Source organism: Calonectris borealis, chromosome 1 (genome assembly GCF_964195595.1).
Source record: "Calonectris borealis chromosome 1, bCalBor7.hap1.2, whole genome shotgun sequence".
NCBI lineage: Eukaryota > Metazoa > Chordata > Aves > Procellariiformes > Procellariidae > Calonectris > Calonectris borealis.
Window position 1 is genome coordinate 74,044,496 of NC_134312.1, and position 14,614 is coordinate 74,059,109.

General features: G+C 43.3%; 1 protein-coding gene across 4 annotated transcripts in view; it reads left to right on the forward strand.

Moving 5' to 3' along the window:
- The window catches only part of SOX5 (SRY-box transcription factor 5), a 651,312-nt gene that overhangs the window by 280,163 nt on the left and 356,535 nt on the right, over positions 1-14,614 (forward strand). The window contains exon 4 of one of the 4 annotated variants that reach the window (XM_075160488.1): positions 13,019-13,186. The exons of the other annotated variants lie outside the window; for them this stretch is intronic. The gene's annotated coding sequence lies outside the window, so the exon portion shown is untranslated. The remainder of the gene's footprint in view (positions 1-13,018; positions 13,187-14,614) is intronic. 4 annotated transcript variants of the gene reach the window in all.

Here is a 14,614-nt window from a genome sequence, read left to right on the forward strand (position 1 = left end):
AGTAATGAACCATTAATAATACGTTCTTTGTAATAGTGTATTGTTTTCCTATCCTGCCTTATGATAGCTCCAGCAAGATCATGTGTCTTGAATATCATATAGTTTACTTATGTGAAGGTAGTGTCAGACAGTTTCAAAAACTGAACCACAATCCAAGTATGGCAACTACTACTTCTGTGCTCTGCACAGAACTATAAGTAACAGAAAGAAATGGGATTTGTTTGACAACATATTTTCTTGACTGATCAATACTGATGGGTATTACGTATCTCCTTGTTACCACCCATGTGCTTACAAAAAGTTTGTCTATTTTTTCCGAGTTTCTGGGAATTGAAGGTAAACTGAAGTTTATAATTCTCCCAATTTTTATTTCTTTAAAGTCAGGTATTATTTTGTCCTTTTGTACTTCCCCTGCCCTTCAAAATTTTTATGCTAACTGCTCCAGAATTGCTTCGGTTGCGTGCACAAATGCCTTAGCATAAATGTCATCAGGTCTAGCCATTTGCAGGTAGCCTAAATATACTGAAATGATTCAAATTGCATTGACCACACCTCAAAATATTTAATTTCATTAAAGTATTTTGGCACAATCGAAATCTTCTTGTAGAAACTTTGATTTAGTGAAGACTATTTTTCTGTCGAAAAAGCATAACAGAAAGTTCCTGAACATCCCTAAGAAACATGGAGCAGGTAATATGGTAATTCCAGCTTCTGACCAATTAATATTTTAGATCTATTAAAATTATTTCTGATATTAATGCAAGTATTAAACTCTCCTAGTAAAACATATTTAGTAAATATATGCTGGAATATTAAATGATGTACTGTTCAGCATCAAGATCTTTTCACTACATCTTCCAAACAGACAAAGGTGCTGCCTAACTAGCGCTGCCGCAAACCTGATCTGGTGAAACACCTTCTAGGCGTAAGTCCGTCTCCCATATTTGGTCTCTGAGCTGAGACCCTTTCAGAGTTAGGGTCAGCTAATATTAATCATAAAGGTGATTTTTGCAGTGCTAGTTCAGTTCCTTGTGGTTTTGTGTTAGGATTATCAGCTCCTATCCTATTATTCAGTCTGTCCTGATCTTCAGTGTGTTCAAACAGCTGGCCAAAGTAATACACATCCTATAATCAATCCTCATACATACCCATCCTCAATCTTTTTGGGTCGAAAACAAATTCAGAGTCAGGATTTAAAAATAAGTAGATAAAAGAATGGCTTCCTCTAGGAAGGTTTTGAGAGCTTTTTATTGTTGCTGGTGTTCTTACTTGACCGTGAATTCCCAGCAAAGGAGACTATAACTGGTCCTTGAAAGTTTAGAGCCGAGATAATTGACGTTTTGGATTGGAGAGCTCGGGGAGGCTGAATATCGTCCTGGCTGGCAGTTGCGAGGTGATAGTATTGATTTCTGTTCAAAGTACACATGGATGCCTACGGACGTATTCTGCGTCCATTAGGTTCTGAATGCAGAGCTTTTAATTCTTGGTAAGTAGCAGCACGGTGTGTAGGCAGGCTAGGCAGGCTTTGCCCTGGTTTGTTTGTTTTAAGTGTAAGTAGAAATAATACTGTGCACGTCCATTTAAAATGAATTGACCTTTTGTTAGAGCGAGGGTTGTGCGTTACGTGTTATGGAGTGACTCCATTTGTCCATGCAAATAGGTGCAAAACAAGGATTATATCAGGCTACTGCAAAACTGAGAGGTAGGTCAGATTTAATGGAAACATCAGTCATTAACCCTTTTACAGCGGCTGCCTGGGGAGATCCTTGCGGATGAAAGTTGCCCTATGTTATCTTACCTAGCTCTGGTGAGCCACAAAGAAACGGTGAGCCTAATGCACGTACTCTGTCTAGCAGAGTTTACTTAGGAGCTCTGCAAGGACACAAACATAGACCTTTTCTTTTTCTTTTCACAGAATATGAATCAATTAAGGCTGCTAAGTTCCAGGCTTTTACCATTACTCATGGTCCTGCTGCTTTTCCACTGCTGTGCCAAGGCAGTGGGGATTAGGTACGGGGTGGGCAAAGGCACAGAACGGGAATCACAATCTTAAAGTATGTTGCCTTTTCTGAATATAAAAATGAACAGTTTCTTGAACTTGCAATTATAACAGAAAAGGGACTACATTTTTCGCAAACTGTTAGGGTTTCCGTATTTCCATGTGATTTGCACAACGGCAATAATAAATCCATGTGGTTATGAGGACATGAATAAGATGAATTTTAAAAGCAAAACGATTGTTCTTTTCAAAATTACAGTAGCTCTCAAAAGCAGATAGTTGCAAATAAATGATAGCTAGAGTGAATATTATTTTAAACTATTATTTGCATGATGGTTTTTCTACAGCACAGAAGCAGGCATGATCTCTGCCCCCAAAAGCCTGCATATTTTACACAACAGAATTAAAGAGTTTCTTAGGGTTAGGTCAGAGCTGAGGGCTGGCCTGAGGAACAGTCTAAATCAGGTACCGTCTTGAATAAGATGCTAAAATTAGAAGCCTGAACTACGTCCTTTGTTGAGTGGGAAAGCATGTCCTGTTCAATCCCCAAATTTTGGTGCAAAGTTGGTTTCACGTTTCTTTGTTCTGCTGTGCTTGTCGTGTTAAGTGGCAATGTTACAATACATGGAAACTAAAAGCATTGATTGTAAGTTGTAGGAAAATAGAGGTTTTTTGTAAGCACTCCCACCCATCTGGAACTTGCTGCTCCCTTATAATCAGTCACAGATTGTTAAATAAAGTAGACTTTCCTTTACCCTGAACTCTTGCTTTATTCTTCTGTAAGTAGTCCAAAATAAGTATTGGATCCCTTAATTAGAACTGAATAACCGATTGGCTTGCATTACCTGCTGGCCTTCAGAGGTCTGTAGCCACTTTTCTATTTCCTTCTGATCATATTGTATTTAATGAAGGGGTTTGCTGGCCAGCTTCCATATAGGGTGCTTGCATTCTTGGTGACTGCAGTTAGTGTTTTTATTTATAATTTGTGCGGTGCTGCTTTAAATATTTTATTATCCAAAATGCAAATGATCTCCTTTAGCTTCCCTTTGTGGACGAACCTGTTTGCTTGACTTTCTGTATGCGTGTCATCTTTCCAACTGACATGTAGCAGTGTGGGATCTCACATTTGGATACTTCTCACTTGGCGCCGTGCTCATCCTTCCACTTACATTTTGAAGAGTAATTTCATATTTTCTTCTCTATCATTTTGTTTGCCAGCATGGATGAGAGCCATTCCTGGAAGGGGGTGTGCATCGGAGCTGGCACTGAGCGAACCACTGGCATAGGGAAGAGAAGCTGTTCCTGTGTCAAGAAGGCTTGGGCATGTCTAGGTTGTGCCGCCTATTCCACTCTCAGCTCGTTGCCAAAATTCTGTGTGCTCCCTTATGCCAAGACCTATTGAGAGAGAGACTGTCTGTGAGCGTGTGAATTTATAGATATTTAATTAATAATCGAGCAGATAATTTCCATAGTAATTGCCTTACCTAGGGTGAGGAAAGAAAGGGAAGGTAGGTGTGCATGTTGCATACTTTACCCTCAACTATAACCACGGGTTGATTTCCAACCTGAGCGTGACAGGTGAGGGAGACTGTTTGTTTGTTTGTTTGTGCTCTGGTTTTCATTGGGGGGAAATTTGTGAGGAGTTGTTGTTTTGCTTAATTGATGCAACACAGGGTTCTTCCAAACCAGCCCCCTCATCAGAAATCTTTGTTATGAGAAGCCTTCTGTAATAAGGATTTATTGTGCGTAGCTCTGTTAATGTAACATGTTGGTGAGAGTGTGCCACAGATACTCCTCTACGTTTGAGCTGAACATGAATCTTTCAGTCCTAGCTGGTGAGCCATGACTGTTTAGTTTGAGCTAAAGCAGCTTGTGTTTTTAGCTGTAGTTCTTCATTAGTCATTACGAATGTTAGTCATTACAGTGGCTAAAACTAGACTCTGTTTTTTGGCCCTGCTGTGAGAAGGTGAGTCAGGGTAAGACATAAGGTATAGGTATGCGGGGTGTGACAGGGATTAATACTTGGTGCAGAGTTACTGAAATAGCTTATACCGGGGTTTGTTAGATGAATTTGCTGAAGCTGCTTATTTTTTCTGAAATGTCGACAGGAGACAGGGTTGGCTCCAACCCCGGTGAGCCGGGCAGGTGCTGCACACCCTCCTGCCAGCTGAGACCCGCGGCAGGGAGCTGCGGCCCCTCCTAAGGAGACCCAGAGGCGTGGGATCTAGGAGGGGAGCTTAACAGGCATCACGTAGCTGAGACCTGAGCACGTTCCAGACAAAGTTAACATCTGGATCACTGAGGAGCAGTGATCTACTGACTGCTTTGTCCGCTGTCCTCAGTTGTCCTTTCACCATTCAGAAGTCGCTGGTTTTTCTTGCGGGATTTTTAGGTAAACTTCAAAATAGTTACGTAGTTTTGATGTCATCGTTATCCTTTGGGTTATGTAGGCATTTATCGTCTGCAAGACTCAATCTCCATCTTGTCACAGCAGTTTTTGCCATTGTAGCAGCCCTGAAGTTCATGGAGATGAGCAGAGACTCTTCTCTGGTTCTCAGAGCGCTTTCCTTCGGGTACAAAGCTACCATAACTCTGTGTGTCTAAGGTTTCTGTGCAAGGTTTAGCCGCCGTGCTAACACCATGTCAGCTGCCTGTAATTACTGGTGAGGCGGCATATGACTGTCCTTCCATCACGCCGGTGCTCACCGGAGCTACAAGGACGAGTCAGAGAGGCAAGCACGGCCATTTTATTGAGTACTGTGTGCGTGTTCAGCAGCGTGTTCGCCTGTCAGACTGCAGGCACTGGAAAAGAAGAACCCCCCAGACAACCCATCCAGACCTCAAGGCCAAGTGAACAAACAGCAAGTAAGAGGTGGACTGTGAAACAACAGCGTTTTGCAGAACTTCAAAGTGGTTTTGAACAGTTGTAGTCTAGTCACTGACTCATCCCCTCCTCCCCCTTTTCACTTTTCCTGCCACTCCACGAACAGCATGTGAAAGCACTGAAAGAAAATAAGAATCTTAAACTCATAAACATACCTGCCTCCCATCTGGCACTCATCCCAGCAGCCTGGTGATCTCCTTAGTTGTCCAGCAGATAGTTGAAAAACAAGAGTCCTGTGAAGATTCGCATGTCACCATATCCCTGCCAGATGGCGGTTAGTAAAACATGGGCAAATTGCATTGGCTCTGCTTCCATGATGACAATCACAACAGAAACACTACAGTGTTGCAACATCGCTATTTTTTAAGCTAGGAAAATGAAGGGACCGTAAAGTAGGGCAATCGTGGAATGCTAAACACCACTTAAACCTAATTGCAATGAAGTAAGTAGACTCTGAAGGGTACAAAGCACTGCTGAAGGCGACCCACAGGTTTTAGCCTCTCGCTCTAGGAGTATGGGGTTGAGCTTCAGGAAGATGGCACCGGGCATATTTGCCTCACCACTCTGTTGAAAAGCTCTTGCCAGCTTTAATTCCATTTTTAATCTGTTTTTTACTAAATGGCCATACTTAATTTGATAAGCTTTTCAGTCTTTAGACCTCAGCAAAAAGGGAACAGAACTGGACCATAAGGCTTGATCGTGTGTTTTTAAGCCAGGACACCGAGAGACTCCCCGTTGCATAAGGATAAGCAATTTGGGGTAATAATGACATAGAAAAGAGAGAAACTTCAGCATGCAGTAGGAAGTCAGGCTGCTGCTAGTGTCATGTGCTGCAGTAAAACAATGCCTCGACACCTCAGCCAGAAATTTGCACCCCAAAATGCAAAGGACAATCTGTGCTCTACCCACCTTGTCACGTAGTGGTGCAATTCAGTGCTCAGCTGAGCCAATGTAACAACCTCCTACTGCTGAAAGGGGAGGCCCTGCTCCTGCCTGCTTGCAGCCACTGGGTCCCATGCTTTTCCTTGTACCAGTCATGACATTTTTCAGACCCTTCTCTGAGCTGTGACCAAGTAAATGAGATATTTGAATCAGTGTGTTCACAATCCTTGTGTTTCTGGGATGAGGAGCAACAACCATCTCTCTTCTGTACCTTCCAGCTGGTACAGAAAACCATTTTCCCTTAGGTGAGAGGAAGCCGGCTGGCTGCGTGTGGGAGCATGATGTGATGTTTGGGAAGCAGAGGTCTGGGATGTTGCTCAAGATCTCGTCCGTGCAGATCAGAACATCCCGCAGCAGAGCACTGGCTTTCTGCACCACACAGAGCCGGCCAGCGCTTGGCACGGGGGTGCAGTACTGACCCAGTAATGTGCCTTAGTGTTTGAGGTAGCAAAAGGCTACCGTGAGGGAGTGTGGACCGCTTTTTGCTATTGATTTGCAGTGCTGTTAATGTCCATTCAGGTTGTTTGAAGAGCCATCCTTCCCTTCTCCTCCCAGGCCCTCGGCCCCATCCTGAACAATTTGTTTTGGCTGGTATTGGAAAAAAGTCACAAAAGCATCAAAACCTGCGGAAGTATCCAAAGACGTTTGAGCCTCCATAGTCTTGCTGGTTAGTAGCTGATTTGCGACTGCAGGCTTTCAGCAGGCATTTGAGTTCCTTCTGAACCATCACAGGTAAAAATGCTGTGGGGGATGACTTTGCAAGAAGTGTCTTACAAAACAAAATTCAAGATCAGCCTAAGATAAAGAATTCAGTCTGAAAAAGGTACTTATTCTCGTGTTTGGGTGTGTTTTAGGCAAAAGTGCCCATTACCCCTGTGCTTATCTGAAGCTGTGAACAGCTTACTTCAGTCCAATTTCAAGGATAAAAGCAAGTAAGTGGGCAGGCTGAAGTTGCGTTCCCGGCTCAGAGTAAATGCACTGCAGGCTTGCATGCTGGCAAGGTATGTGCCTCTGCTGGCTGGAGAATTAGCTTTTTTTGTTGCTTTGGATTCATTTTAGGTCAGGTATGTGGGAAGAGATGGGTTTTTTTAGCCCTTTGATGAGTCAAGAAGCAGTTTGGCAGCTGCAAGACTGTTCTGCTCTTGGGTAGCTTGAGTGCCACGGGTTTCAGCACAGCTGCAATGCCCAGCACAGATCCTGCCCCACCTTTTACAAGTTAATTTACTATGTGCTTAATGACACCAGCCAAAGATTTACAAATCCTTCTACAAGCACCAGAGGAACTCAAATGTAATTAATTTAAAAACTGATGTTTGGTTTTCAGCATTTATATGTTTGTTTGCGTTCAGCTTGCTTAACCACGGATGTATTTCACGTTTCTGCGCTGCTCATTCTGCTGAGTGACCAGAGAAAGACTGAAAATCTTCAGCAACATTTTTAAAATTCTTGTATCAATTTTGATAACTGTTTTTCTCCTTGAATTTATGATCTAAATTACCTGACAATGTCCTGCTTCAATTGATAACATTAGCGTTACTAGCTTGGCTTGAATCCGTACCCAAGAGTTGTTCTGTAGCGGCAGTTCAGCTTATTGCTGGCTGAAGGAAGACGAGGGATCTCCTCCAAACCAAAACTTTTTCCATCGCTTCTTAATTTCTTACCATTTCTCCCTCTCCCCTCTGCCTCTTATTCCCTTTTCTTGCCCTGAAGCCTTATCCCCTTCTCTCACTGTTGCTCTGTGCCTGTTCCCCTCAGGCTTTGACCTTGCGCAGGCAGTAAGCGCAAAGCCGTGTTATTTGGAGTGAAGTAACACCAGTAGTCAGGAAGGAACAATGTAGTTCAGGCCAGATAAAATAAATCTCGCATTTCCTGTCAAGAAACTGGGCCAAAAGCAGTGATGAGAGATAGAGGGGGCAAACCACGCGGCTCAAAACTAGAGACATATGGGTTAGAAACAACCACAACCCTCACTTAAAAACAGAAAACAAAAAGCAAAGGCATTGGATGAAAGAGAAATAATACCAGCTCCTCGGCAATAAAAACCGCACGACGTGGGGTCTAGCCAGCTTCCAAACCCATCGCATGTGCGGCACAAGCGGGGTCTGAATTTCCTGCTACTGTACAAGATATTAATTGTCCTTTGATTAATTTATTTAATTGCTGCTTTTTGTTGTAAATTAGAGAGCTGATCTTATTCCGACTGACTTGTTTCTTCACCAAACTCCCTTCCAGACCCGAGGAGACGCGCTGATTAGAAGTCGTTGCTACTTTTGTTGTGTTTTAGTAACTCTCTGCCTGGTTTGCATGGCAGTGAAAATTTCAAAATCACGTCAGTTTTATTCTGTGATTCCCTTACCCCAACAGTCAGCCGTTACTCCAGCACTGCTGGTGCAAGTGAATATTAATGAGTATATGGGTAAAGGGTTCAGGATCAGTCCCCAAACCAGTGAGAGTTTTGAGCGTGTGTTTATTTATAGAAAAAGGTCTGTAGTACGCAGCCAAACTATAGACTTAGAATTTGGAGGGTTTTTTGGATTTTCTTTCTGGGAAGGATATGGATGTGTGTGTGCAGAGTGATGTCATCTGAGGAGCATCCCAACAAGGCAGAAAGCGAGGATGGCGGCCGGGGCTCTTTGGAATGGTTCCCATGGGGGCCAGTGTTGGATCCTGATCAGTTTGGGAGACTGAACTGAAAGCAACGCGCCAGGTGGCGTAAGAATGTTTAAACAGACATAGCACTTCTCATCTTCAAAGGACTGTGCAAAGATTAACTAATTAGATTGTTTTTTCTCCTTCTTAGGAAGAGTTCACAATGTTGTGGTCAGGGAACAACTGGCGATATGATTTATTTAAGTGCTGAAATGCTTTGTATGAAGTCCCTCGCAGGAGGCCATTAGGAAAATGCGGTTACTTTAGGATGTGAAGAAAAGTCCTTTGCGGTGAAGAGGCAGGAAGCAAAGAGCAGGCAGTTTTATTATGGACAAAGATAATATTTGAGCACCTCAGTTATAAGCGCTGAGAGTTCAAAACGGGTCTTGACAACATATGGGAGAGGCAAAATTTTCTATCACGAAATGTGTTTGGATGAATTCAGTACAGAGGGGGGAGATTTGTGAAGCACTCGGAGAATTTGTCCGTTTTCAGGAGGCAAGTCAAAAGGGTGCAGAGGAGACTGGCAGGATGAAGGTCCTTCTCCTGTCCTCTTAGAAGGAGGTTAGGCATTGACTTGAGGAGGGCACCTGTCTTCTGAGTTAAAAAAAAAAAGTAAAAAATTAAAGCCCCCAGAAGGCGGCATGAAAGGACACAAAAGGACGGGGCTGTTTGGAGCAGGAGTAACTTAGGCTAGAAATAAGGAGAAGCAGCACGTGAACGTGTAGCGAACGAGTCTCTGTGCTCCGAGCTCCTCTGCGGAGGCAGTGAGCGTGCCCCACGGGGCGCAGCGTGCTCCCAGGGGTGCTGGCGGAGCTGCCCCTCGCCCCGGCAGCCCAGGAGGGAGGATCGGAGCAGGGCTGGTGCGCAGTACAGTCCCGCCGCAGCCTGTCGTGTGGGCTTGCCTGTGCCGACAAGCCCGGGGTTTGATCATCAGAGAGGTGAACATCCTGACGGAAAGCTTAACCGATCTGACACAAAACTCCAGCCACAGAGTTGTCTAGCAGGATATCAAATAGCAATATATTCAACCAGTGAACCACTGTGTTAGAACAACACATCTTCAAAACAAACTGAGCACACCCTGCAGGTATCCTTGTTTCTAGGTATTTCTGAAAGCTCTCCTCACTCCCTTAACCCTTTCGGGTGCTGTACATCCAGCACACATGGAGAACTTGCACTGAGGCACGCCCTTTGCCTGGTTCAACGTGATAACTGCGTTGTGCTGGTAGGATTTTCTTTGCAGCTTTAACAGGACGTAGTTGCCTGCTCATTTCCCACCGCTGTGTGTTGTAAGCTGGAGGGGGGGGAAGGAAGGGAGGTAATGCTTTAATGGGGAGTGATATGCTAATACCAGGCGTGGTATTTGTACTTCTGTAAAGTTCATTGCCACTTATGAAGTATAACATAAAAACGGTTCAATAATGATAACTGAATGCTGAAAAATGGGAATGTTAACATTACCGTATCGTTGGAATAAAACATCTAAGGAACCTTTGGACAATGGGTTTGTCCTATTTGGAAATCCAGACTTCCAGCCGAAGATATATGTAGGTCAGAGAAATTTGCATCTAGAATAGGTTCTTTGATTCTTAGAGCTTGAGGGCATCTAGATCTGCACTTTCTTAGGCCCATTTTTAGCTAAAACCTGAATTTAACTCAGACCCCACTCGTTTAGAATTGAGTTAGCTTGTGGCTGACTAACATGTATATATGTGTGCTATAGTAGGGCTTGAGGACAAAATTATCACAGCATGTAACCTCATCTAAATTAGGTACCTAAATTAGGAGCCAAAGCCACCTGTACAGTCAATAGAGACAGGCAGGCTCATCCAAAGGGGGCTTCAGAACAGCCATGCTAGGAACCTCCATTGACTCTATGAACAGTTAGATGCCTGAAGTTAGGTGGTATGAATAACCTCTTGGGTGCCTGCTGAGTGAGTTTTGTCTTTTGAGTTCCGTTTCCAAAGGACCAAAACAACATGAGAATCTCTAGGCTTGCACTGGAACCAGAAATTGAAGAATCTGAAGCATAAGATTTCCTCTGATTTAAAGAAAAAGAAATACCTTGGATAATAATTTTGAATTTCAGTGTTCCCTATAGCAGAGTTCAACATGCATTCCTGATCAAATTCAGGATTAAATTCTCATTTTTAATGTGCACGTCTGTTAAAATATTAATTCGTTATATATCAGAATTCTCCAGGTTTCCTGGCAAGTCGTGCTCAGGATGAAGTCTTTCCAACTCCATATTCAAGGACATGTTTATATATATGGGTATATACAAACACACACGCTCTAGACAGTGTGTAGGTGAGAATGTTGTTACAAAGAAAGCGTCTTCCAAATTATTTCTTGCAAGAGACAGTAGCAGTTCCCTGCATTGAGGTTGCCTCAGTGAATTTTAAAAGATCCTGTTGGACCAAAAAGTCTTAATGTTTGCTCTGTCTTTGGCATTCTTTAAAATTTATTAGTGAAAAAAAATCCGGGTTTGAGAAGTACGATTTTGTCATGCCATGAGGCACTGTCTGGTGGTGATACAAGCCTATGAAAGTCACCATCTCACTTCCACTGTCATTGTCTCGGCAGTGTGTCACAGTGTCACAACATCAGCCAAACAGGGGTGTTACAAGGAACTGAGCTCAGCTGGTACCAAACCTCCTCCGCTCCTGCAGCGCGTACCAGGCTCGGCACCCTTGGACCTGCCGGAGCAGCTGCAGCAGGATGGGGAGCACGTGCTCCCCCAACCTCCTCCCAGGACATCCGATTTCCCCTTCCTCTCCCTCCCTAGGCTGGCATTGGATGGAGTTTCCCCAGCAATGTAGCTGGGAAATGGGAAAAAGTGGTGAGGTCTCCTGGCTACAGACCAGACCGTGCCTTATTTTCTGCAGGCTCCAGCTCATACCCTGAAGCTGAAACGGTAGACTTCCATGCAGGGGGGCAGAGCTGAACCTTGCCAGGGAGGTGTGATTTGGCAAGTTTCAGCAGTTGTATGTCATAGACTTAGTTTTTATCTTTTTTTTCCCCCCTTTAGAAAAGGAGGAAAGTTCATGCAAAAACAATGTTTAAAGCAAATTGCAAAGCCAAACATTGACAATTAAGGCCAAATTCAGGTTGTCCCTCCAATCACACTTCTGCCCTCTTGTGTGAATGCCCTGTGATACACTTTTGAACTGCAAGAACCTGGGCTAGATATCCCTCTTCAGTGCAGAGGATGAACGCACAACGGGGCAGAATTAATGGGCAAGTTTAATACCAGTATTTCCTAACTTTGAAATGCTTGACTGTAACTGGTTTTTTCCAATGTTTTTTGAGTGTACACTCTGTTGTTATTGATTTCAGAATAAACACTTCACAAGATCTGAAAAGAGATATTTCTGTCTCGTACAGCTTCTCTGAAGTTACTGGTTTCACCAGCGCTGAATTTGGCCCATTATATCTAATGAATTGTATATTCCAAAATCAATATTAGTAATGCTGGGTGCTCTTTTTAAATAGATTGTAGACATTCATATAATCTGTGTAAAGTTCATATGAAATGATACTTACCTATTCTTTATTCACCCTTTTGGTTAATAAATAATCCTTTAGCTTTTCAGTAGTTGGTTTCTGGGATCCTGTTGGACATCTGTATTTATCATTTAGGAAGCAATCACCAGTAAATCTTTCTCTCTTCAGATTTTTGACAGAAAGCCCAGGGTTTTCAGGATTATTGGCTACTTCTCATTTTGTTTGGGTTTTTTTGTTTGTTTTTTTTTTTAATAGATATATAACCTATTCTGTTGGTGAGTTGCCATTTATCAATTGAGAAGTTGTTTAGCAAAATGTGAGGCACTGAGAAGGAAAATCAACCATCCACTTGCTGAATCTCTGCATTTGCTGCGAGGCACCATTTCATCTGGGGATATGAGTGACTCACAGAGGTTGGAGGGACTCATAATTTCCATACTACAGCACTATTCGCTAGGATTTTCTGACTTTTGTATTTATCATTAGAGGCAACGTTACACAATGTCAAAGAAAAAAATCTAGCCTTCATAATGTGCTTTCCTGATTGTAAATGGGGCTGGATATCCTGTACTGAAATGTCAGGTTAGATCCTTTGTAAACTCTGAAGCCTGCTCTCAGAATAGAACACTTCTGGAGTGTATTAAATTGGTGTTAATTGAGAAACACATATGCCAATGACATTTTAAGCTACGCTAAATAAAACCAAACCTTTAGCAGGTCCCTATCACAGAGAGATCCTGAGATTTCACTGAACCTGCTGCTGCCGTCATCTTTTTTCCATCTATGCATATGTTGCTTGCAATGATATATGGTAACTCCTGATGCAAATACCACTCATGCTGTTACAGCTTAAAAGGCCCAGAAATAGAATGCAAACACAATGTCTGGTTTTTTCTGCTCCACGTTATAAAACCTATGACCATCAGCCTAAAGTTTGATTCCTTTTCCCTGCAGTTTTCACACCAACTGACTTCAAAACGTACATTTAGCACTGCAAGTCATAAAAAATTCATCGTCTCTTTCTTTTTTTTTAGGGGGACTAATCCTGCAAGTGTCTTAGGGTTCTCTGGCTCCTGTTGCAGCGGAGCCACAGGTCAGCACCTGAGGAGGGGCCCCGTCCTCAGGCGACCCAGAGCCCAGTATATTCACTGACTCCACTTCCCCGACACGGCTGGCCCCTGGATCAGGCCCTAAGCGTATTGGTAAAGTACATGTGCTTTATCTTAAGATAAATAAAGCCATTTGAAAAACGCAAAGCAAAATTGGGGTTGAAGTCCCAATTGTGTCAATATACTCATGGGATGTGGCAATATTTTGCTGCACGTTTGATTTGTCACAGAAAAGAAAGGGCAGCCTGGAAGTTACCTAGGGCTGGGTGTCGGCAGTGCTGGCCACACGGCAGCTCAGTGGAGCAGTGGTAAAGTCCTGCTCTAATGCAACCATGCAAACTCTCCCGAGCTGGCTTTGCAGGGCTGCTCTTGTTAGAGCAGCTGTCTTCTGCTGCGAGTTAGGGCAAGAGGTCAAGAGCTGTTTATGAAGGGTCTGGTACCATTAAGCTGGCATGGTATAGCTACGAGTGCAACTCTCACTGGCAACTCATTGATTTCTGAGTGACAAAGCCCACCACTCAGTAACTTTTTGCCTTTGAACCAAAAAAAAACCCAGATTTTTTCCTCAAATAGCTCATGCAGCTTTTTTTTTTTTTTTTTTGGACAAAGCAGAAGTACTTTTGAAAGTGCATTGTATTGCTGCTGTGCAGTGCACTGTAGGACCTTTCTTGGTGGGAAGATGATTTGTGGCCATCTCCTGACTATGTCCTGAAGGTCCATAGGTTTATTTCTGACTCACTGCTTATGAGCATAACTAAATAGACACCAACTCCTTGGAAGGAATTTGGTGACTATAAAACCTAGATTTGTAGGTGCCTGGCTCCTAAGTTGAGGGGAACAGGGTCTCTTCCCTGGTTGCTGCCCCCAGGTATAGTTACATGGAGTACCTGGTGCCTGCCTGATGCACAGTTGATGGAGCTGTGATGGGGCTGCTCCTCTCCCGGTGGGTGCATGAACTGCTATGCTCTTGCAAGGTCCACCTTATCCATCTGTGGCCCTCAATAAATCCTGATTTCTTTAGAAGTTCATCATGCGTACTGACGATCTTCTTCTCAACTTGTACTTATTTCTGGTGTTTCTGATAAGGCCTCAGATTGTGGAAAATCTGGAACTGCATTGGTGGGAAAGTGTCATCACCTGGGACACGGTCAACCTGTAGTTGTGCTCCAGGTCCCAGTAAGCTGGATGTTGGCCTGTGGTGTCTGTCAGGAAAAAGGTCTGGGGTTTGTATCTCCAGTTACCTGATGAATGGAAACTAATGAAACCATTTATTTTTTAAAGAAATATCTCCCTTCCAAGCCTTCTCTTGTGGGAGAAGTATTAGACGGAGTGTATGGTAGTTTCTAATTCAGAATATGTATTTTTCAGGTCAGTCAGGTTTTCCTGTTCTTGTTTGTTACGTACAGTACAACACATGGGTTTAAAGTGAATATGTGCCTACGGCGTCCTACAGAGATGGTAGCATCTTTACATGCATTTCGCAGATGAGAAAATGCAGACGATTGAGTGCTTTGCTAAGGA